Below are 19369 nucleotides of genomic sequence, written 5' to 3' on the forward strand. Positions count from 1 at the left end.
CCGTGAATTCGAGGTCGGGACCTGGTTGCGAGCTATAATTTTATAAATAAAATTACTTCCAAGGATTATATTACCATAATCACTGAAATGGCTCTTGCTCAAGTGCAGCGGAAACAAAAAAAAAAAAAAATTAAAAAAAAAAAAAAAGAACGGAAAAAGGGGTGCAACACGAGGACTTCCCAGGAGGTCACCCATCCTAGTACTACTCTCGCCCAAGCACGCTTAACTGCGGAGTTCTGATGGGATCCGGTGCATTAGTGCTGGTATGATCGCACCCGTTCATTCACCGTAACAATTTGATTACATGCGCGTTGCCGCCCAAAAGTAAAAACCAGAGCATTCCGAAGCTCGTAAATTCGCAACCGAGACCCCTTATTTCGAGCCTTCTTCTTCCCAAATACTGTTTTTTCACCCTATCGATATTGTCCGATTCACAAAAGAGTCCGCCGGCTGTAAAAGCCAGGTGAACTCGCAACAAAAAAACGACGAAGTATTTAAGAAATCCGCGCAACACTTGGAAATCAATAGGCCATCCACGCCGGGCACGCTTCCGCGGGGAGTTCCGACGGGATCCGGTGCAATTTCCGCTTACACGAACGCACCGATGCACGCCTCTTTCGAACAGTTCGTTCGCATGCGCATCGACCCGCCTCAACGGGTCCTACCTTTCGAGTGCCCGTGAATTCGAGGTCGGGACCCGGTTGCGAGTTATAATTTTATAAATAAAATTACTTCCGAGGATTATATTACCATAATCACTGAAATGGCTCTTGCTCAAGTGTAGCGGAAACAAAAAAAAAATTAAAAAAAAAAAGAACGGAAAAAGGGGTGCAACACGAGGACTTCCCAGGAGGTCACCCATCCTAGTACTACTCTCGCCCAAGCACGCTTAACTGCGGAGTTCTGATGGGATCCGGTGCATTAGTGCTGGTATGATCGCACCCGTTCATTCACCGTAACAATTTGATTACATGCGCGTTGCCGCCCAAAAGTAAAAACCAGAGCATTCCGAAGCTCGTAAATTCGCAACCGAGACCCCTTATTTCGAGCCTTCTTCTTCCCAAATACTGTTTTTTCACCCTATCGATATTGTCCGATTCACAAAAGAGTCCGCCGGCTGTAAAAGCCAGGTGAACTCGCAACAAAAAAACGACGAAGTATTTAAGAAATCCGCGCAACACTTGGAAATCAATAGGCCATCCACGCCGGGCACGCTTCCGCGGGGAGTTCCGACGGGATCCGGTGCAATTTCCGCTTACACGAACGCACCGATGCACGCCTCTTTCGAACAGTTCGTTCGCATGCGCATCGACCCGCCTCAACGGGTCCTACCTTTCGAGTGCCCGTGAATTCGAGGTCGGGACCCGGTTGCGAGTTATAATTTTATAAATAAAATTACTTCCGAGGATTATATTACCATAATCACTGAAATGGCTCTTGCTCAAGTGTAGCGGAAACAAAAAAAAAATTAAAAAAAAAAAGAACGGAAAAAGGGGTGCAACACGAGGACTTCCCAGGAGGTCACCCATCCTAGTACTACTCTCGCCCAAGCACGCTTAACTGCGGAGTTCTGATGGGATCCGGTGCATTAGTGCTGGTATGATCGCACCCGTTCATTCACCGTAACAATTTGATTACATGCGCGTTGCCGCCCAAAAGTAAAAACCAGAGCATTCCGAAGCTCGTAAATTCGCAACCGAGACCCCTTATTTCGAGCCTTCTTCTTCCCAAATACTGTTTTTTCACCCTATCGATATTGTCCGATTCACAAAAGAGTCCGCCGGCTGTAAAAGCCAGGTGAACTCGCAACAAAAAAACGACGAAGTATTTAAGAAATCCGCGCAACACTTGGAAATCAATAGGCCATCCACGCCGGGCACGCTTCCGCGGGGAGTTCCGACGGGATCCGGTGCAATTTCCGCTTACACGAACGCACCGATGCACGCCTCTTTCGAACAGTTCGTTCGCATGCGCATCGACCCGCCTCAACGGGTCCTACCTTTCGAGTGCCCGTGAATTCGAGGTCGGGACCCGGTTGCGAGTTATAATTTTATAAATAAAATTACTTCCGAGGATTATATTACCATAATCACTGAAATGGCTCTTGCTCAAGTGTAGCGGAAACAAAAAAAAAATTAAAAAAAAAAAGAACGGAAAAAGGGGTGCAACACGAGGACTTCCCAGGAGGTCACCCATCCTAGTACTACTCTCGCCCAAGCACGCTTAACTGCGGAGTTCTGATGGGATCCGGTGCATTAGTGCTGGTATGATCGCACCCGTTCATTCACCGTAACAATTTGATTACATGCGCGTTGCCGCCCAAAAGTAAAAACCAGAGCATTCCGAAGCTCGTAAATTCGCAACCGAGACCCCTTATTTCGAGCCTTCTTCTTCCCAAATACTGTTTTTTCACCCTATCGATATTGTCCGATTCACAAAAGAGTCCGCCGGCTGTAAAAGCCAGGTGAACTCGCAACAAAAAAACGACGAAGTATTTAAGAAATCCGCGCAACACTTGGAAATCAATAGGCCATCCACGCCGGGCACGCTTCCGCGGGGAGTTCCGACGGGATCCGGTGCAATTTCCGCTTACACGAACGCACCGATGCACGCCTCTTTCGAACAGTTCGTTCGCATGCGCATCGACCCGCCTCAACGGGTCCTACCTTTCGAGTGCCCGTGAATTCGAGGTCGGGACCCGGTTGCGAGTTATAATTTTATAAATAAAATTACTTCCGAGGATTATATTACCATAATCACTGAAATGGCTCTTGCTCAAGTGTAGCGGAAACAAAAAAAAAATTAAAAAAAAAAAAGAACGGAAAAAGGGGTGCAACACGAGGACTTCCCAGGAGGTCACCCATCCTAGTACTACTCTCGCCCAAGCACGCTTAACTGCGGAGTTCTGATGGGATCCGGTGCATTAGTGCTGGTATGATCGCACCCGTTCATTCACCGTAACAATTTGATTACATGCGCGTTGCCGCCCAAAAGTAAAAACCAGAGCATTCCGAAGCTCGTAAATTCGCAACCGAGACCCCTTATTTCGAGCCTTCTTCTTCCCAAATACTGTTTTTTCACCCTATCGATATTGTCCGATTCACAAAAGAGTCCGCCGGCTGTAAAAGCCAGGTGAACTCGCAACAAAAAAACGACGAAATATTTAAGAAATCCGCGCAACACTTGGAAATCAAGAGGCCATCCACGCCGGGCACGCTTCCGCGGGGAGTTCCGACGGGATCCGGTGCAATTTCCGCTTACGCGAACGCACCGATGCACGCCTCTTTCGAACAGTTCGTTCGCATGCGCATCGACCCGCCTCAACGGGTCCTACCTTTCGAGTGCCCGTGAATTCGAGGTCGGGACCCGGTTGCGAGCTATAATTTTATAAATAAAATTACTTCCAAGGATTATATTACCATAATCACTGAAATGGCTCTTGCTCAAGTGCAGCGGAAACAAAAAAAAAAAAAAATTAAAAAAAAAAAAAAAGAACGGAAAAAGGGGTGCAACACGAGGACTTCCCAGGAGGTCACCCATCCTAGTACTACTCTCGCCCAAGCACGCTTAACTGCGGAGTTCTGATGGGATCCGGTGCATTAGTGCTGGTATGATCGCACCCGTTCAATCACCGTAACAATTTGATTACATGCGCGTTGCCGCCCAAAAGTAAAAATCCAGAGCATTCCGAAGCTCGTAAATTCGCAACCGAGACCCCTTATTTCGAGCCTTCTTCTTCCCAAATACTGTTTTTCACCCTCCCGGTATTGTCCGATTCACAAAAGAGTCCGCCGGCTGTAAAAGCCAGGTGAACTCGCAACAAAAAAACGACGAAATATTTAAGAAATCTGCGCAACACTTGGAAATCAAGAGGCCATCCACGCCGGGCACGCTTCCGCGGGGAGTTCCGACGGGATCCGGTGCAATTTCCGCTTACGCGAACGCACCGATGCACGCCTCTTTCGAACAGTTCGTTCGCATGCGCATCGACCCGCCTCAACGGGTCCTACCTTTCGAGTGCCCGTGAATTCGAGGTCTGGACCCGGTTGCGAGCTATAATTTTATAAATAAAATTACTTCCAAGGATTATATTACCATAATCACTGAAATGGCTCTTGCTCAAGTGCAGCGGAAACAAAAAAAAAATAAAATAAAAAAAAAAAAAGAACGGAAAAAGGGGTGCAACACGAGGACTTCCCAGGAGGTCACCCATCCTAGTACTACTCTCGCCCAAGCACGTTTCACTGCGGAGTTCTGATGGGATCCGGTGCATTAGTGCTGGTATGATCGCACCCGTTCATTCACCGTAACAATTTGATTACATGCGCGTTGCCGCCCAAAAGTAAAAATCCAGAGCATTCCGAAGCTCGTAAATTCGCAACCGAGACCCCTTATTTCGAGCCTTCTTCTTCCCAAATACTGTTTTTCACCCTCCTGGTATTGTCCGATTCACAAAAGAGTCCGATTCACAAAAGAACTCGCAACAAAAAAACGACGAAATATTTAAGAAATCCGCGCAACACTTGGAAATCAAGAGGCCATCCACGCCGGGCACGCTTCCGCGGGGAGTTCCGACGGGATCCGGTGCAATTTCCGCTTACGCGAACGCACCGATGCACGCCTCTTTCGAACAATTCGTTCGCATGCGCATCGACCCGCCTCAACGGGTCCTACCTTTCGAGTGCCCGTGAATTCGAGGCCGGGGCCCGGTTGCGAGTTATAATTTTATAAATAAAATTACTTCCAAGGATTATATTACCATAATCACTGAAATGGCTCTTGCTCAAGTGCAGCGGAAACAAAAAAAAAAAAAAAATTAAAAAAAAAAAAAAAGAACGGAAAAAGGGGTGCAACACGAGGACTTCCCAGGAGGTCACCCATCCTAGTACTACTCTCGCCCAAGCACGCTTAACTGCGGAGTTCTGATGGGATCCGGTGCATTAGTGCTGGTATGATCGCACCCGTTCAATCACCGTAACAATTTGATTACATGCGCGTTGCCGCCCAAAAGTAAAAAACCAGAGCATTCCGAAGCTCGTAAATTCGCAACCGAGACCCCTTATTTCGAGCCTTCTTCTTCCCAAATACTGTTTTTCACCCTCCTGGTATTGTCCGATTCACAAAAGAGTCCGATTCACAAAAGAACTCGCAACAAAAAAACGACGAAATATTTAAGAAATCCGCGCAACACTTGGAAATCAAGAGGCCATCCACGCCGGGCACGCTTCCGCGGGGAGTTCCGACGGGATCCGGTGCAATTTCCGCTTACGCGAACGCACCGATGCACGCCTCTTTCGAACAGTTCGTTCGCATGCGCATCGACCCGCCTCAACGGGTCCTACCTTTCGAGTGCCCGTGAATTCGAGGTCGGGACCTGGTTGCGAGCTATAATTTTATAAATAAAATTACTTCCAAGGATTATATTACCATAATCACTGAAATGGCTCTTGCTCAAGTGCAGCGGAAACAAAAAAAAAAAAAAAATTAAAAAAAAAAAAAAAGAACGGAAAAAGGGGTGCAACACGAGGACTTCCCAGGAGGTCACCCATCCTAGTACTACTCTCGCCCAAGCACGCTTAACTGCGGAGTTCTGATGGGATCCGGTGCATTAGTGCTGGTATGATCGCACCCGTTCAATCACCGTAACAATTTGATTACATGCGCGTTGCCGCCCAAAAGTAAAAAACCAGAGCATTCCGAAGCTCGTAAATTCGCAACCGAGACCCCTTATTTCGAGCCTTCTTCTTCCCAAATACTGTTTTTCACCCTCCTGGTATTGTCCGATTCACAAAAGAGTCCGATTCACAAAAGAACTCGCAACAAAAAAACGACGAAATATTTAAGAAATCCGCGCAACACTTGGAAATCAAGAGGCCATCCACGCCGGGCACGCTTCCGCGGGGAGTTCCGACGGGATCCGGTGCAATTTCCGCTTACGCGAACGCACCGATGCACGCCTCTTTCGAACAATTCGTTCGCATGCGCATCGACCCGCCTCAACGGGTCCTACCTTTCGAGTGCCCGTGAATTCGAGGCCGGGGCCCGGTTGCGAGTTATAATTTTATAAATAAAATTACTTCCAAGGATTATATTACCATAATCACTGAAATGGCTCTTGCTCAAGTGCAGCGGAAACAAAAAAAAAAAAAAATTAAAAAAAAAAAAAAAGAACGGAAAAAGGGGTGCAACACGAGGACTTCCCAGGAGGTCACCCATCCTAGTACTACTCTCGCCCAAGCACGCTTAACTGCGGAGTTCTGATGGGATCCGGTGCATTAGTGCTGGTATGATCGCACCCGTTCAATCACCGTAACAATTTGATTACATGCGCGTTGCCGCCCAAAAGTAAAAAACCAGAGCATTCCGAAGCTCGTAAATTCGCAACCGAGACCCCTTATTTCGAGCCTTCTTCTTCCCAAATACTGTTTTTCACCCTCCTGGTATTGTCCGATTCACAAAAGAGTCCGATTCACAAAAGAACTCGCAACAAAAAAACGACGAAATATTTAAGAAATCCGCGCAACACTTGGAAATCAAGAGGCCATCCACGCCGGGCACGCTTCCGCGGGGAGTTCCGACGGGATCCGTTGCAATTTCCGCTTACGCGAACGCACCGATGCACGCCTCTTTCGAACAATTTGTTCGCATGCGCATCGACCCGCCTCAACGGGTCCTACCTTTCGAGTGCCCGTGAATTCGAGGCCGGGGCCCGGTTGCGAGTTATAATTTTATAAATAAAATTACTTCCAAGGATTATATTACCATAATCACTGAAATGGCTCTTGCTCAAGTGCAGCGGAAACAAAAAAAAAAAAAAAATTAAAAAAAAAAAAAAAGAACGGAAAAAGGGGTGCAACACGAGGACTTCCCAGGAGGTCACCCATCCTAGTACTACTCTCGCCCAAGCACGCTTAACTGCGGAGTTCTGATGGGATCCGGTGCATTAGTGCTGGTATGATCGCACCCGTTCAATCACCGTAACAATTTGATTACATGCGCGTTGCCGCCCAAAAGTAAAAAACCAGAGCATTCCGAAGCTCGTAAATTCGCAACCGAGACCCCTTATTTCGAGCCTTCTTCTTCCCAAATACTGTTTTTCACCCTCCTGGTATTGTCCGATTCACAAAAGAGTCCGATTCACAAAAGAACTCGCAACAAAAAAACGACGAAATATTTAAGAAATCCGCGCAACACTTGGAAATCAAGAGGCCATCCACGCCGGGCACGCTTCCGCGGGGAGTTCCGACGGGATCCGGTGCAATTTCCGCTTACGCGAACGCACCGATGCACGCCTCTTTCGAACAATTCGTTCGCATGCGCATCGACCCGCCTCAACGGGTCCTACCTTTCGAGTGCCCGTGAATTCGAGGCCGGGGCCCGGTTGCGAGTTATAATTTTATAAATAAAATTACTTCCAAGGATTATATTACCATAATCACTGAAATGGCTCTTGCTCAAGTGCAGCGGAAACAAAAAAAAAAAAAATTAAAAAAAAAAAAAAGAACGGAAAAAGGGGTGCAACACGAGGACTTCCCAGGAGGTCACCCATCCTAGTACTACTCTCGCCCAAGCACGCTTAACTGCGGAGTTCTGATGGGATCCGGTGCATTAGTGCTGGTATGATCGCACCCGTTCAATCACCGTAACAATTTGATTACATGCGCGTTGCCGCCCAAAAGTAAAAATCAAGAGCATTCCGAAGCTCGTAAATTCGCAACCGAGACCCCTTATTTCGAGCCTTCTTCTTCCCAAATACTGTTTTTCACCCTCCTGGTATTGTCCGATTCACAAAAGAGTCCGATTCACAAAAGAACTCGCAACAAAAAAACGACGAAATATTTAAGAAATCCGCGCAACACTTGGAAATCAAGAGGCCATCCACGCCGGGCACGCTTCCGCGGGGAGTTCCGACGGGATCCGGTGCAATTTCCGCTTACGCGAACGCACCGATGCACGCCTCTTTCGAACAATTCGTTCGCATGCGCATCGACCCGCCTCAACGGGTCCTACCTTTCGAGTGCCCGTGAATTCGAGGCCGGGGCCCGGTTGCGAGTTATAATTTTATAAATAAAATTACTTCCAAGGATTATATTACCATAATCACTGAAATGGCTCTTGCTCAAGTGCAGCGGAAACAAAAAAAAAAAAAATTAAAAAAAAAAAAAAAGAACGGAAAAAGGGGTGCAACACGAGGACTTCCCAGGAGGTCACCCATCCTAGTACTACTCTCGCCCAAGCACGCTTAACTGCGGAGTTCTGATGGGATCCGGTGCATTAGTGCTGGTATGATCGCACCCGTTCAATCACCGTAACAATTTGATTACATGCGCGTTGCCGCCCAAAAGTAAAAAACCAGAGCATTCCGAAGCTCGTAAATTCGCAACCGAGACCCCTTATTTCGAGCCTTCTTCTTCCCAAATACTGTTTTTCACCCTCCTGGTATTGTCCGATTCACAAAAGAGTCCGATTCACAAAAGAACTCGCAACAAAAAAACGACGAAATATTTAAGAAATCCGCGCAACACTTGGAAATCAAGAGGCCATCCACGCCGGGCACGCTTCCGCGGGGAGTTCCGACGGGATCCGGTGCAATTTCCGCTTACGCGAACGCACCGATGCACGCCTCTTTCGAACAATTTGTTCGCATGCGCATCGACCCGCCTCAACGGGTCCTACCTTTCGAGTGCCCGTGAATTCGAGGCCGGGGCCCGGTTGCGAGTTATAATTTTATAAATAAAATTACTTCCAAGGATTATATTACCATAATCACTGAAATGGCTCTTGCTCAAGTGCAGCGGAAACAAAAAAAAAAAAAAAATTAAAAAAAAAAAAAAAGAACGGAAAAAGGGGTGCAACACGAGGACTTCCCAGGAGGTCACCCATCCTAGTACTACTCTCGCCCAAGCACGCTTAACTGCGGAGTTCTGATGGGATCCGGTGCATTAGTGCTGGTATGATCGCACCCGTTCAATCACCGTAACAATTTGATTACATGCGCGTTGCCGCCCAAAAGTAAAAAACCAGAGCATTCCGAAGCTCGTAAATTCGCAACCGAGACCCCTTATTTCGAGCCTTCTTCTTCCCAAATACTGTTTTTCACCCTCCTGGTATTGTCCGATTCACAAAAGAGTCCGATTCACAAAAGAACTCGCAACAAAAAAACGACGAAATATTTAAGAAATCCGCGCAACACTTGGAAATCAAGAGGCCATCCACGCCGGGCACGCTTCCGCGGGGAGTTCCGACGGGATCCGGTGCAATTTCCGCTTACGCGAACGCACCGATGCACGCCTCTTTCGAACAATTCGTTCGCATGCGCATCGACCCGCCTCAACGGGTCCTACCTTTCGAGTGCCCGTGAATTCGAGGCCGGGGCCCGGTTGCGAGTTATAATTTTATAAATAAAATTACTTCCAAGGATTATATTACCATAATCACTGAAATGGCTCTTGCTCAAGTGCAGCGGAAACAAAAAAAAAAAAAATTAAAAAAAAAAAAAAGAACGGAAAAAGGGGTGCAACACGAGGACTTCCCAGGAGGTCACCCATCCTAGTACTACTCTCGCCCAAGCACGCTTAACTGCGGAGTTCTGATGGGATCCGGTGCATTAGTGCTGGTATGATCGCACCCGTTCAATCACCGTAACAATTTGATTACATGCGCGTTGCCGCCCAAAAGTAAAAAACCAGAGCATTCCGAAGCTTGTAAATTCGCAACCGAGACCCCTTATTTCGAGCCTTCTTCTTCCCAAATACTGTTTTTCACCCTCCCGGTATTGTCCGATTCACAAAAGAGTCCGCCGGCTGTAAAAGCCAGGTGAAATCCGCGCAACACTTGGAAATCAAGAGGCCATCCACGCCGGGCACGCTTCCGCGGGGAGTTCCGACGGGATCCGGTGCAATTTCCGCTTACGCGAACGCACCGATGCACGCCTCTTTCGAACAGTTCGTTCGCATGCGCATCGACCCGCCTCAACGGGTCCTACCTTTCGAGTGCCCGTGAATTCGAGGTCGGGACCCGGTTGCGAGCTATAATTTTATAAATAAAATTACTTCCAAGGATTATATTACCATAATCACTGAAATGGCTCTTGCTCAAGTGCAGCGGAAACAAAAAAAAAAAAAAATTAAAAAAAAAAAAAGAACGGAAAAAGGGGTGCAACACGAGGACTTCCCAGGAGGTCACCCATCCTAGTACTACTCTCGCCCAAGCACGCTTAACTGCGGAGTTCTGATGGGATCCGGTGCATTAGTGCTGGTATGATCGCACCCGTTCAATCACCGTAACAATTTGATTACATGCGCGTTGCCGCCCAAAAGTAAAAATCAAGAGCATTCCGAAGCTCGTAAATTCGCAACCGAGACCCCTTATTTCGAGCCTTCTTCTTCCCAAATACTGTTTTTCACCCTCCTGGTATTGTCCGATTCACAAAAGAGTCCGATTCACAAAAGAACTCGCAACAAAAAAACGACGAAATATTTAAGAAATCCGCGCAACACTTGGAAATCAAGAGGCCATCCACGCCGGGCACGCTTCCGCGGGGAGTTCCGACGGGATCCGGTGCAATTTCCGCTTACGCGAACGCACCGATGCACGCCTCTTTCGAACAATTCGTTCGCATGCGCATCGACCCGCCTCAACGGGTCCTACCTTTCGAGTGCCCGTGAATTCGAGGCCGGGGCCCGGTTGCGAGTTATAATTTTATAAATAAAATTACTTCCAAGGATTATATTACCATAATCACTGAAATGGCTCTTGCTCAAGTGCAGCGGAAACAAAAAAAAAAAAAAATTAAAAAAAAAAAAAAAGAACGGAAAAAGGGGTGCAACACGAGGACTTCCCAGGAGGTCACCCATCCTAGTACTACTCTCGCCCAAGCACGCTTAACTGCGGAGTTCTGATGGGATCCGGTGCATTAGTGCTGGTATGATCGCACCCGTTCAATCACCGTAACAATTTGATTACATGCGCGTTGCCGCCCAAAAGTAAAAAACCAGAGCATTCCGAAGCTCGTAAATTCGCAACCGAGACCCCTTATTTCGAGCCTTCTTCTTCCCAAATACTGTTTTTCACCCTCCTGGTATTGTCCGATTCACAAAAGAGTCCGATTCACAAAAGAACTCGCAACAAAAAAACGACGAAATATTTAAGAAATCCGCGCAACACTTGGAAATCAAGAGGCCATCCACGCCGGGCACGCTTCCGCGGGGAGTTCCGACGGGATCCGGTGCAATTTCCGCTTACGCGAACGCACCGATGCACGCCTCTTTCGAACAATTTGTTCGCATGCGCATCGACCCGCCTCAACGGGTCCTACCTTTCGAGTGCCCGTGAATTCGAGGCCGGGGCCCGGTTGCGAGTTATAATTTTATAAATAAAATTACTTCCAAGGATTATATTACCATAATCACTGAAATGGCTCTTGCTCAAGTGCAGCGGAAACAAAAAAAAAAAAAAAATTAAAAAAAAAAAAAAAGAACGGAAAAAGGGGTGCAACACGAGGACTTCCCAGGAGGTCACCCATCCTAGTACTACTCTCGCCCAAGCACGCTTAACTGCGGAGTTCTGATGGGATCCGGTGCATTAGTGCTGGTATGATCGCACCCGTTCAATCACCGTAACAATTTGATTACATGCGCGTTGCCGCCCAAAAGTAAAAAACCAGAGCATTCCGAAGCTCGTAAATTCGCAACCGAGACCCCTTATTTCGAGCCTTCTTCTTCCCAAATACTGTTTTTCACCCTCCTGGTATTGTCCGATTCACAAAAGAGTCCGATTCACAAAAGAACTCGCAACAAAAAAACGACGAAATATTTAAGAAATCCGCGCAACACTTGGAAATCAAGAGGCCATCCACGCCGGGCACGCTTCCGCGGGGAGTTCCGACGGGATCCGGTGCAATTTCCGCTTACGCGAACGCACCGATGCACGCCTCTTTCGAACAATTCGTTCGCATGCGCATCGACCCGCCTCAACGGGTCCTACCTTTCGAGTGCCCGTGAATTCGAGGCCGGGGCCCGGTTGCGAGTTATAATTTTATAAATAAAATTACTTCCAAGGATTATATTACCATAATCACTGAAATGGCTCTTGCTCAAGTGCAGCGGAAACAAAAAAAAAAAAAATTAAAAAAAAAAAAAAGAACGGAAAAAGGGGTGCAACACGAGGACTTCCCAGGAGGTCACCCATCCTAGTACTACTCTCGCCCAAGCACGCTTAACTGCGGAGTTCTGATGGGATCCGGTGCATTAGTGCTGGTATGATCGCACCCGTTCAATCACCGTAACAATTTGATTACATGCGCGTTGCCGCCCAAAAGTAAAAAACCAGAGCATTCCGAAGCTTGTAAATTCGCAACCGAGACCCCTTATTTCGAGCCTTCTTCTTCCCAAATACTGTTTTTCACCCTCCCGGTATTGTCCGATTCACAAAAGAGTCCGCCGGCTGTAAAAGCCAGGTGAAATCCGCGCAACACTTGGAAATCAAGAGGCCATCCACGCCGGGCACGCTTCCGCGGGGAGTTCCGACGGGATCCGGTGCAATTTCCGCTTACGCGAACGCACCGATGCACGCCTCTTTCGAACAGTTCGTTCGCATGCGCATCGACCCGCCTCAACGGGTCCTACCTTTCGAGTGCCCGTGAATTCGAGGTCGGGACCCGGTTGCGAGCTATAATTTTATAAATAAAATTACTTCCAAGGATTATATTACCATAATCACTGAAATGGCTCTTGCTCAAGTGCAGCGGAAACAAAAAAAAAAAAAAATTAAAAAAAAAAAAAGAACGGAAAAAGGGGTGCAACACGAGGACTTCCCAGGAGGTCACCCATCCTAGTACTACTCTCGCCCAAGCACGCTTAACTGCGGAGTTCTGATGGGATCCGGTGCATTAGTGCTGGTATGATCGCACCCGTTCAATCACCGTAACAATTTGATTACATGCGCGTTGCCGCCCAAAAGTAAAAATCAAGAGCATTCCGAAGCTCGTAAATTCGCAACCGAGACCCCTTATTTCGAGCCTTCTTCTTCCCAAATACTGTTTTTCACCCTCCCGGTATTGTCCGATTCACAAAAGAGTCCGCCGGCTGTAAAAGCCAGGTGAACTCGCAACAAAAAAACGACGAAATATTTAAGAAATCCGCGCAACACTTGGAAATCAAGAGGCCATCCACGCCGGGCACGCTTCCGCGGGGAGTTCCGACGGGATCCGGTGCAATTTCCGCTTACGCGAACGCACCGATGCACGCCTCTTTCGAACAATTCGTTCGCATGCGCATCGACCCGCCTCAACGGGTCCTACCTTTCGAGTGCCCGTGAATTCGAGGCCGGGGCCCGGTTGCGAGTTATAATTTTATAAATAAAATTACTTCCAAGGATTATATTACCATAATCACTGAAATGGCTCTTGCTCAAGTGCAGCGGAAACAAAAAAAAAAAAAATTAAAAAAAAAAAAAAGAACGGAAAAAGGGGTGCAACACGAGGACTTCCCAGGAGGTCACCCATCCTAGTACTACTCTCGCCCAAGCACGCTTAACTGCGGAGTTCTGATGGGATCCGGTGCATTAGTGCTGGTATGATCGCACCCGTTCAATCACCGTAACAATTTGATTACATGCGCGTTGCCGCCCAAAAGTAAAAAACCAGAGCATTCCGAAGCTTGTAAATTCGCAACCGAGACCCCTTATTTCGAGCCTTCTTCTTCCCAAATACTGTTTTTCACCCTCCCGGTATTGTCCGATTCACAAAAGAGTCCGCCGGCTGTAAAAGCCAGGTGAAATCCGCGCAACACTTGGAAATCAAGAGGCCATCCACGCCGGGCACGCTTCCGCGGGGAGTTCCGACGGGATCCGGTGCAATTTCCGCTTACGCGAACGCACCGATGCACGCCTCTTTCGAACAGTTCGTTCGCATGCGCATCGACCCGCCTCAACGGGTCCTACCTTTCGAGTGCCCGTGAATTCGAGGTCGGGACCCGGTTGCGAGCTATAATTTTATAAATAAAATTACTTCCAAGGATTATATTACCATAATCACTGAAATGGCTCTTGCTCAAGTGCAGCGGAAACAAAAAAAAAAAAAAATTAAAAAAAAAAAAAGAACGGAAAAAGGGGTGCAACACGAGGACTTCCCAGGAGGTCACCCATCCTAGTACTACTCTCGCCCAAGCACGCTTAACTGCGGAGTTCTGATGGGATCCGGTGCATTAGTGCTGGTATGATCGCACCCGTTCAATCACCGTAACAATTTGATTACATGCGCGTTGCCGCCCAAAAGTAAAAATCAAGAGCATTCCGAAGCTCGTAAATTCGCAACCGAGACCCCTTATTTCGAGCCTTCTTCTTCCCAAATACTGTTTTTCACCCTCCCGGTATTGTCCGATTCACAAAAGAGTCCGCCGGCTGTAAAAGCCAGGTGAACTCGCAACAAAAAAACGACGAAATATTTAAGAAATCCGCGCAACACTTGGAAATCAAGAGGCCATCCACGCCGGGCACGCTTCCGCGGGGAGTTCCGACGGGATCCGGTGCAATTTCCGCTTACGCGAACGCACCGATGCACGCCTCTTTCGAACAATTCGTTCGCATGCGCATCGACCCGCCTCAACGGGTCCTACCTTTCGAGTGCCCGTGAATTCGAGGCCGGGGCCCGGTTGCGAGTTATAATTTTATAAATAAAATTACTTCCAAGGATTATATTACCATAATCACTGAAATGGCTCTTGCTCAAGTGCAGCGGAAACAAAAAAAAAAAAAATTAAAAAAAAAAAAAAGAACGGAAAAAGGGGTGCAACACGAGGACTTCCCAGGAGGTCACCCATCCTAGTACTACTCTCGCCCAAGCACGCTTAACTGCGGAGTTCTGATGGGATCCGGTGCATTAGTGCTGGTATGATCGCACCCGTTCAATCACCGTAACAATTTGATTACATGCGCGTTGCCGCCCAAAAGTAAAAAACCAGAGCATTCCGAAGCTTGTAAATTCGCAACCGAGACCCCTTATTTCGAGCCTTCTTCTTCCCAAATACTGTTTTTCACCCTCCCGGTATTGTCCGATTCACAAAAGAGTCCGCCGGCTGTAAAAGCCAGGTGAAATCCGCGCAACACTTGGAAATCAAGAGGCCATCCACGCCGGGCACGCTTCCGCGGGGAGTTCCGACGGGATCCGGTGCAATTTCCGCTTACGCGAACGCACCGATGCACGCCTCTTTCGAACAGTTCGTTCGCATGCGCATCGACCCGCCTCAACGGGTCCTACCTTTCGAGTGCCCGTGAATTCGAGGTCGGGACCCGGTTGCGAGCTATAATTTTATAAATAAAATTACTTCCAAGGATTATATTACCATAATCACTGAAATGGCTCTTGCTCAAGTGCAGCGGAAACAAAAAAAAAAAAAAATTAAAAAAAAAAAAAGAACGGAAAAAGGGGTGCAACACGAGGACTTCCCAGGAGGTCACCCATCCTAGTACTACTCTCGCCCAAGCACGCTTAACTGCGGAGTTCTGATGGGATCCGGTGCATTAGTGCTGGTATGATCGCACCCGTTCAATCACCGTAACAATTTGATTACATGCGCGTTGCCGCCCAAAAGTAAAAATCAAGAGCATTCCGAAGCTCGTAAATTCGCAACCGAGACCCCTTATTTCGAGCCTTCTTCTTCCCAAATACTGTTTTTCACCCTCCCGGTATTGTCCGATTCACAAAAGAGTCCGCCGGCTGTAAAAGCCAGGTGAACTCGCAACAAAAAAACGACGAAATATTTAAGAAATCCGCGCAACACTTGGAAATCAAGAGGCCATCCACGCCGGGCACGCTTCCGCGGGGAGTTCCGACGGGATCCGGTGCAATTTCCGCTTACGCGAACGCACCGATGCACGCCTCTTTCGAACAATTCGTTCGCATGCGCATCGACCCGCCTCAACGGGTCCTACCTTTCGAGTGCCCGTGAATTCGAGGCCGGGGCCCGGTTGCGAGTTATAATTTTATAAATAAAATTACTTCCAAGGATTATATTACCATAATCACTGAAATGGCTCTTGCTCAAGTGCAGCGGAAACAAAAAAAAAAAAATTAAAAAAAAAAAAAAAGAACGGAAAAAGGGGTGCAACACGAGGACTTCCCAGGAGGTCACCCATCCTAGTACTACTCTCGCCCAAGCACGCTTAACTGCGGAGTTCTGATGGGATCCGGTGCATTAGTGCTGGTATGATCGCACCCGTTCAATCACCGTAACAATTTGATTACATGCGCGTTGCCGCCCAAAAGTAAAAAACCAGAGCATTCCGAAGCTCGTAAATTCGCAACCGAGACCCCTTATTTCGAGCCTTCTTCTTCCCAAATACTGTTTTTCACCCTCCTGGTATTGTCCGATTCACAAAAGAGTCCGATTCACAAAAGAACTCGCAACAAAAAAACGACGAAATATTTAAGAAATCCGCGCAACACTTGGAAATCAAGAGGCCATCCACGCCGGGCACGCTTCCGCGGGGAGTTCCGACGGGATCCGGTGCAATTTCCGCTTACGCGAACGCACCGATGCACGCCTCTTTCGAACAATTCGTTCGCATGCGCATCGACCCGCCTCAACGGGTCCTACCTTTCGAGTGCCCGTGAATTCGAGGCCGGGGCCCGGTTGCGAGTTATAATTTTATAAATAAAATTACTTCCAAGGATTATATTACCATAATCACTGAAATGGCTCTTGCTCAAGTGCAGCGGAAACAAAAAAAAAAAAATTAAAAAAAAAAAAAAGAACGGAAAAAGGGGTGCAACACGAGGACTTCCCAGGAGGTCACCCATCCTAGTACTACTCTCGCCCAAGCACGCTTAACTGCGGAGTTCTGATGGGATCCGGTGCATTAGTGCTGGTATGATCGCACCCGTTCAATCACCGTAACAATTTGATTACATGCGCGTTGCCGCCCAAAAGTAAAAAACCAGAGCATTCCGAAGCTCGTAAATTCGCAACCGAGACCCCTTATTTCGAGCCTTCTTCTTCCCAAATACTGTTTTTCACCCTCCTGGTATTGTCCGATTCACAAAAGAGTCCGATTCACAAAAGAACTCGCAACAAAAAAACGACGAAATATTTAAGAAATCCGCGCAACACTTGGAAATCAAGAGGCCATCCACGCCGGGCACGCTTCCGCGGGGAGTTCCGACGGGATCCGGTGCAATTTCCGCTTACGCGAACGCACCGATGCACGCCTCTTTCGAACAATTCGTTCGCATGCGCATCGACCCGCCTCAACGGGTCCTACCTTTCGAGTGCCCGTGAATTCGAGGCCGGGGCCCGGTTGCGAGTTATAATTTTATAAATAAAATTACTTCCAAGGATTATATTACCATAATCACTGAAATGGCTCTTGCTCAAGTGCAGCGGAAACAAAAAAAAAAAAAAAATTAAAAAAAAAAAAAAAGAACGGAAAAAGGGGTGCAACACGAGGACTTCCCAGGAGGTCACCCATCCTAGTACTACTCTCGCCCAAGCACGCTTAACTGCGGAGTTCTGATGGGATCCGGTGCATTAGTGCTGGTATGATCGCACCCGTTCAATCACCGTAACAATTTGATTACATGCGCGTTGCCGCCCAAAAGTAAAAAACCAGAGCATTCCGAAGCTCGTAAATTCGCAACCGAGACCCCTTATTTCGAGCCTTCTTCTTCCCAAATACTGTTTTTCACCCTCCTGGTATTGTCCGATTCACAAAAGAGTCCGATTCACAAAAGAACTCGCAACAAAAAAACGACGAAATATTTAAGAAATCCGCGCAACACTTGGAAATCAAGAGGCCATCCACGCCGGGCACGCTTCCGCGGGGAGTTCCGACGGGATCCGGTGCAATTTCCGCTTACGCGAACGCACCGATGCACGCCTCTTTCGAACAATTCGTTCGCATGCGCATCGACCCGCCTCAACGGGTCCTACCTTTCGAGTGCCCGTGAATTCGAGGCCGGGGCCCGGTTGCGAGTTATAATTTTATAAATAAAATTACTTCCAAGGATTATATTACCATAATCACTGAAATGGCTCTTGCTCAAGTGCAGCGGAAACAAAAAAAAAAAAAAATTAAAAAAAAAAAAAAAGAACGGAAAAAGGGGTGCAACACGAGGACTTCCCAGGAGGTCACCCATCCTAGTACTACTCTCGCCCAAGCACGCTTAACTGCGGAGTTCTGATGGGATCCGGTGCATTAGTGCTGGTATGATCGCACCCGTTCAATCACCGTAACAATTTGATTACATGCGCGTTGCCGCCCAAAAGTAAAAAACCAGAGCATTCCGAAGCTCGTAAATTCGCAACCGAGACCCCTTATTTCGAGCCTTCTTCTTCCCAAATACTGTTTTTCACCCTCCTGGTATTGTCCGATTCACAAAAGAGTCCGATTCACAAAAGAACTCGCAACAAAAAAACGACGAAATATTTAAGAAATCCGCGCAACACTTGGAAATCAAGAGGCCATCCACGCCGGGCACGCTTCCGCGGGGAGTTCCGACGGGATCCGGTGCAATTTCCGCTTACGCGAACGCACCGATGCACGCCTCTTTCGAACAATTCGTTCGCATGCGCATCGACCCGCCTCAACGGGTCCTACCTTTCGAGTGCCCGTGAATTCGAGGCCGGGGCCCGGTTGCGAGTTATAATTTTATAAATAAAATTACTTCCAAGGATTATATTACCATAATCACTGAAATGGCTCTTGCTCAAGTGCAGCGGAAACAAAAAAAAAAAAATTAAAAAAAAAAAAAAAGAACGGAAAAAGGGGTGCAACACGAGGACTTCCCAGGAGGTCACCCATCCTAGTACTACTCTCGCCCAAGCACGCTTAACTGCGGAGTTCTGATGGGATCCGGTGCATTAGTGCTGGTATGATCGCACCCGTTCAATCACCGTAACAATTTGATTACATGCGCGTTGCCGCCCAAAAGTAAAAAACCAGAGCATTCCGAAGCTCGTAAATTCGCAACCGAGACCCCTTATTTCGAGCCTTCTTCTTCCCAAATACTGTTTTTCACCCTCCTGGTATTGTCCGATTCACAAAAGAGTCCGATTCACAAAAGAACTCGCAACAAAAAAACGACGAAATATTTAAGAAATCCGCGCAACACTTGGAAATCAAGAGGCCATCCACGCCGGGCACGCTTCCGCGGGGAGTTCCGACGGGATCCGGTGCAATTTCCGCTTACGCGAACGCACCGATGCACGCCTCTTTCGAACAATTCGTTCGCATGCGCATCGACCCGCCTCAACGGGTCCTACCTTTCGAGTGCCCGTGAATTCGAGGCCGGGGCCCGGTTGCGAGTTATAATTTTATAAATAAAATTACTTCCAAGGATTATATTACCATAATCACTGAAATGGCTCTTGCT

General features: G+C 47.6%; 29 non-coding genes across 29 annotated transcripts; all 29 read right to left on the bottom strand.

Annotated features, from left to right (window-relative positions):
* Window positions 1–158: 158 nt before the first annotated feature.
* On the bottom strand, window positions 159–277 carry LOC130812155 (5S ribosomal RNA). The gene has a single exon (XR_009041756.1). It is a non-coding gene; the product is annotated as a 5S ribosomal RNA (ribosomal RNA).
* Window positions 278–825: 548 nt separating this feature from the next.
* On the bottom strand, window positions 826–944 carry LOC130812166 (5S ribosomal RNA). The gene has a single exon (XR_009041767.1). It is a non-coding gene; the product is annotated as a 5S ribosomal RNA (ribosomal RNA).
* A 548-nt stretch (window positions 945–1492) lies between these two features.
* LOC130812177 (5S ribosomal RNA) lies at window positions 1493–1611 on the bottom strand. Its single transcript, XR_009041778.1, has one exon. It is a non-coding gene; the product is annotated as a 5S ribosomal RNA (ribosomal RNA).
* Window positions 1612–2159: 548 nt separating this feature from the next.
* LOC130812189 (5S ribosomal RNA) lies at window positions 2160–2278 on the bottom strand. The gene has a single exon (XR_009041790.1). It is a non-coding gene; the product is annotated as a 5S ribosomal RNA (ribosomal RNA).
* Window positions 2279–2827: 549 nt separating this feature from the next.
* Window positions 2828–2946, bottom strand: LOC130812200 (5S ribosomal RNA). Its single transcript, XR_009041801.1, has one exon. It is a non-coding gene; the product is annotated as a 5S ribosomal RNA (ribosomal RNA).
* Window positions 2947–3503: 557 nt separating this feature from the next.
* Window positions 3504–3622, bottom strand: LOC130812211 (5S ribosomal RNA). Its single transcript, XR_009041812.1, has one exon. It is a non-coding gene; the product is annotated as a 5S ribosomal RNA (ribosomal RNA).
* A 554-nt stretch (window positions 3623–4176) lies between these two features.
* LOC130811779 (5S ribosomal RNA) lies at window positions 4177–4295 on the bottom strand. The gene has a single exon (XR_009041402.1). It is a non-coding gene; the product is annotated as a 5S ribosomal RNA (ribosomal RNA).
* A 549-nt stretch (window positions 4296–4844) lies between these two features.
* LOC130812223 (5S ribosomal RNA) lies at window positions 4845–4963 on the bottom strand. Its single transcript, XR_009041823.1, has one exon. It is a non-coding gene; the product is annotated as a 5S ribosomal RNA (ribosomal RNA).
* Window positions 4964–5512: 549 nt separating this feature from the next.
* Window positions 5513–5631, bottom strand: LOC130812235 (5S ribosomal RNA). Its single transcript, XR_009041834.1, has one exon. It is a non-coding gene; the product is annotated as a 5S ribosomal RNA (ribosomal RNA).
* A 548-nt stretch (window positions 5632–6179) lies between these two features.
* On the bottom strand, window positions 6180–6298 carry LOC130812247 (5S ribosomal RNA). The gene has a single exon (XR_009041845.1). It is a non-coding gene; the product is annotated as a 5S ribosomal RNA (ribosomal RNA).
* Window positions 6299–6847: 549 nt separating this feature from the next.
* LOC130812258 (5S ribosomal RNA) lies at window positions 6848–6966 on the bottom strand. Its single transcript, XR_009041856.1, has one exon. It is a non-coding gene; the product is annotated as a 5S ribosomal RNA (ribosomal RNA).
* A 546-nt stretch (window positions 6967–7512) lies between these two features.
* Window positions 7513–7631, bottom strand: LOC130812270 (5S ribosomal RNA). Its single transcript, XR_009041867.1, has one exon. It is a non-coding gene; the product is annotated as a 5S ribosomal RNA (ribosomal RNA).
* A 547-nt stretch (window positions 7632–8178) lies between these two features.
* On the bottom strand, window positions 8179–8297 carry LOC130812282 (5S ribosomal RNA). The gene has a single exon (XR_009041878.1). It is a non-coding gene; the product is annotated as a 5S ribosomal RNA (ribosomal RNA).
* Window positions 8298–8846: 549 nt separating this feature from the next.
* LOC130812294 (5S ribosomal RNA) lies at window positions 8847–8965 on the bottom strand. Its single transcript, XR_009041889.1, has one exon. It is a non-coding gene; the product is annotated as a 5S ribosomal RNA (ribosomal RNA).
* Window positions 8966–9511: 546 nt separating this feature from the next.
* Window positions 9512–9630, bottom strand: LOC130812306 (5S ribosomal RNA). Its single transcript, XR_009041901.1, has one exon. It is a non-coding gene; the product is annotated as a 5S ribosomal RNA (ribosomal RNA).
* Window positions 9631–10152: 522 nt separating this feature from the next.
* On the bottom strand, window positions 10153–10271 carry LOC130812318 (5S ribosomal RNA). Its single transcript, XR_009041912.1, has one exon. It is a non-coding gene; the product is annotated as a 5S ribosomal RNA (ribosomal RNA).
* A 548-nt stretch (window positions 10272–10819) lies between these two features.
* LOC130812330 (5S ribosomal RNA) lies at window positions 10820–10938 on the bottom strand. Its single transcript, XR_009041923.1, has one exon. It is a non-coding gene; the product is annotated as a 5S ribosomal RNA (ribosomal RNA).
* Window positions 10939–11487: 549 nt separating this feature from the next.
* On the bottom strand, window positions 11488–11606 carry LOC130812342 (5S ribosomal RNA). The gene has a single exon (XR_009041934.1). It is a non-coding gene; the product is annotated as a 5S ribosomal RNA (ribosomal RNA).
* A 546-nt stretch (window positions 11607–12152) lies between these two features.
* LOC130812353 (5S ribosomal RNA) lies at window positions 12153–12271 on the bottom strand. Its single transcript, XR_009041945.1, has one exon. It is a non-coding gene; the product is annotated as a 5S ribosomal RNA (ribosomal RNA).
* A 522-nt stretch (window positions 12272–12793) lies between these two features.
* LOC130812365 (5S ribosomal RNA) lies at window positions 12794–12912 on the bottom strand. Its single transcript, XR_009041956.1, has one exon. It is a non-coding gene; the product is annotated as a 5S ribosomal RNA (ribosomal RNA).
* A 555-nt stretch (window positions 12913–13467) lies between these two features.
* LOC130812377 (5S ribosomal RNA) lies at window positions 13468–13586 on the bottom strand. Its single transcript, XR_009041967.1, has one exon. It is a non-coding gene; the product is annotated as a 5S ribosomal RNA (ribosomal RNA).
* Window positions 13587–14108: 522 nt separating this feature from the next.
* Window positions 14109–14227, bottom strand: LOC130812388 (5S ribosomal RNA). Its single transcript, XR_009041978.1, has one exon. It is a non-coding gene; the product is annotated as a 5S ribosomal RNA (ribosomal RNA).
* A 555-nt stretch (window positions 14228–14782) lies between these two features.
* LOC130812400 (5S ribosomal RNA) lies at window positions 14783–14901 on the bottom strand. Its single transcript, XR_009041989.1, has one exon. It is a non-coding gene; the product is annotated as a 5S ribosomal RNA (ribosomal RNA).
* Window positions 14902–15423: 522 nt separating this feature from the next.
* On the bottom strand, window positions 15424–15542 carry LOC130812412 (5S ribosomal RNA). Its single transcript, XR_009042000.1, has one exon. It is a non-coding gene; the product is annotated as a 5S ribosomal RNA (ribosomal RNA).
* Window positions 15543–16097: 555 nt separating this feature from the next.
* LOC130812425 (5S ribosomal RNA) lies at window positions 16098–16216 on the bottom strand. Its single transcript, XR_009042012.1, has one exon. It is a non-coding gene; the product is annotated as a 5S ribosomal RNA (ribosomal RNA).
* A 545-nt stretch (window positions 16217–16761) lies between these two features.
* LOC130812436 (5S ribosomal RNA) lies at window positions 16762–16880 on the bottom strand. Its single transcript, XR_009042023.1, has one exon. It is a non-coding gene; the product is annotated as a 5S ribosomal RNA (ribosomal RNA).
* A 549-nt stretch (window positions 16881–17429) lies between these two features.
* LOC130812448 (5S ribosomal RNA) lies at window positions 17430–17548 on the bottom strand. The gene has a single exon (XR_009042034.1). It is a non-coding gene; the product is annotated as a 5S ribosomal RNA (ribosomal RNA).
* Window positions 17549–18096: 548 nt separating this feature from the next.
* LOC130812460 (5S ribosomal RNA) lies at window positions 18097–18215 on the bottom strand. Its single transcript, XR_009042045.1, has one exon. It is a non-coding gene; the product is annotated as a 5S ribosomal RNA (ribosomal RNA).
* Window positions 18216–18761: 546 nt separating this feature from the next.
* On the bottom strand, window positions 18762–18880 carry LOC130812472 (5S ribosomal RNA). The gene has a single exon (XR_009042056.1). It is a non-coding gene; the product is annotated as a 5S ribosomal RNA (ribosomal RNA).
* Between the last annotated feature and the right edge of the window lie 489 nt (window positions 18881–19369).

The sequence above is a fragment of the Amaranthus tricolor genome, chromosome 4, assembly GCF_026212465.1.
Source record: "Amaranthus tricolor cultivar Red isolate AtriRed21 chromosome 4, ASM2621246v1, whole genome shotgun sequence".
NCBI lineage: Eukaryota > Viridiplantae > Streptophyta > Magnoliopsida > Caryophyllales > Amaranthaceae > Amaranthus > Amaranthus tricolor.